The sequence below is a fragment of the Sinocyclocheilus rhinocerous genome, unplaced genomic scaffold, assembly GCF_001515625.1.
Source record: "Sinocyclocheilus rhinocerous isolate Xijiao unplaced genomic scaffold, SAMN03320098_v1.1 scaffold1386, whole genome shotgun sequence".
NCBI lineage: Eukaryota > Metazoa > Chordata > Actinopteri > Cypriniformes > Cyprinidae > Sinocyclocheilus > Sinocyclocheilus rhinocerous.
Window position 1 is genome coordinate 793,907 of NW_015660628.1, and position 2,672 is coordinate 796,578.

Here is a 2,672-nt window from a genome sequence, read left to right on the forward strand (position 1 = left end):
TTTGTTTTGGGGGGCAGAAGTTGTTAATATGGGAGGTATGGTACACAATCTATTTTCTAACCGTTAGCACATGGGCTAGGGCCAGATTGACGGGGAGAGAGAGTGAAAAACACTTCAAAAGGGAGGGTGGATACCAGTCTGGTAAATGAGAACGCAAACTGTCTGGTTTAGGGGTGTGTGGCTCACTGATATCACAGGTGTAGTTTCAGAGAGGGAGGCACTTTGTTGGGGGAGACAAAGAAAACGAGTCAGGCCAAATAAAGCTTGTGTTCTGCGCTGGCAGAGGGATCTGATGCGATGCTTATGGCAATACTGCCACCTATAGGCCTGCTACGATACGGCATCCAGAGCTGGGATCTGATCAGATCAGATCACGGAAGTTGATTAAGGCTAGAAGGGATACAGCTGCGGCTACTGGGCATGCGCACATCAATATTGCGTAATTTTTGTAACACTGTACAACAATAATTACTGTTTTTGTATTATTGTAAGGGGGTAGGTATTTAATTTACTGTTAACTTCCGTTTTAGTTGTATCCCGTCTAGCCACAACCCAGGAAGTTTGGTCCTTAAGTCAGCAAAACTGTCGCGAGATTCAGGTGTGGGTCTACTGAGATTTTTCACTGAACAAGGGTTAGCATGCCATGAAGACAGCAGAAAATTTTTGATTTTTATTTATTTATTTATTTTACTAAAATGGTAAGTTAGTAAGTAAATAAATAAATAAGGTAAGATGCAGTACCCACTAGGTATGTTTAAAAGTGGTCTAGTAGTGTAATTTATTAACTATGCATGCCATAAACCCATCTATTTAGGCAAGTAACAGATATGGGTGCCATGTCATAAAATATATTTAATCAAATATTAAAAAGGCCTATTTTAATTCGACTGATTTTTTTTTTACGTGATCACAATTTAATAAAAAACAATGTAAGTTTTTTTTAAGTTAATATTACTAATTATAATGATTTAATGTCCATGGTTGTTCAGACAATGAATAATTAAATACACAAAGCGAGCAAAAAAATGTACATTATCAAAGAAAATTATCACTGACTCAGTCTAGGGCCAGTTTAAGCACTTTCAAAAAACTCTCGTTTTAATCAATGAAGCTGTCTACAGTGTGAAATCGCACGTACATCTGCGCTTTGTTGTTTATGACAAGAGAATTCATGAGAGTGCAGAATTCAGTCAGTGAGCGTGCACACTGAACAAAACGTCGGCACATCAGCCATGACTAATCTAAACACCTCTGATTGGCCATTGCATTCATAAACGCAACACAATTGTGTGTGATTGGTTATAATGCTCAAGGCTGTAAAAACTTGTAAAAAGATCTGACACAACATGTGCAGATCTAAATTTAATTGACACTTTTCGTTTTGTTTTCACTTCATTCACGTCAGATGTAATAGATTTAGTTTAATAGTGCAGGGGCGTTTTTGTCTAATTTGGTGGCAGCGTGTACAGCGTGCGTATATCTCTGCTTGTAAACAAGGCGCAGCGCATACATGTTCTACTTCAGCAGCACCATGCACATACATTGTTTACGTGCAGAGGAACGCACACGCATGTGTCATGTACTCTCGATAATGGCGGAAGACTATGGCAAGCCGTTTTTACTTTTATTCCTTTACGGGATATGAATTCTTGATATCAACAATTCAATTTTTACTAGTTAAAATGTTAATTCTTGATATCAGGAATTAGATTTCTACTAGTAACAATTGCTATTTTTGATATCAGCAATTACATTTCCACTAGTAACAATGTTAATTCTTGATATCAAGAGTAAAAGTACTTTAAAATCAATCCTAAATATAACTGGAAGCCAGTGTAAGGACCTGAGGACTGGTGTAATATGCTCAGATTTTCTGGTTCTAGTCAGAATTCTGGCAGCAGCGTTCTGGATGAGCTGCAGCTGTCTAATGGTCTTCTTGGGAAGGCCGGTGAGGCCTACAAGGTTCCCTAGTTAAAATGCTAATTCTTGATATCAGGATTTACATTTCAACTAGTAAAAACATTCTTGATTTTCACTAGTTAAATGTCACCATAGGCTGCCATTCAAAATCAATTGTTGATATCAAGAATTAATTTCTTACTAGTTGAAATTCCAATTTCACATATCAGAAATACAATTCTTACTAGTAAAAGCCTTTATTTTTGATATTGATTTTATTAACATGGAAGATATAGAGTGAATGCGCTCTGACTCATAACACTCGCGCACGTGGAAGAAAATGGACACTCCAGATCACATAATTCAGTGGATAATTAATAGAAATTATATTGAGAACATATGAGAATAACTCTGTTCTCAGATACCAAAGATAACAAAAACTCCTCATCCACTCTCTTCTCTCTCTGGATACTCTTCTTCTGTGTTACAGTAGTTTAAACTGGTTTTCGAAACAGCACCACCACTCTTGCCTTTTTGTGCAACAGCAGCTGCTCCGGGCACGAGATGTAATGCTCAAAACTTATTGGACGGCCCGTGTTTTCGCTTTGCGAAACTGAAAAGATTCGTCTGACTGGTTAAAAAAAAAAAGACACATTCGCATTTTCGGTGCGCGAATGTTCGCGGTCTATGTGGAAGCATCCATAGGAATCTTGTTTTATTCCAGCACGTCATCGCGTCCGGTATTTGTTTCGCTTTTTCGCGCTCAGTGGGGA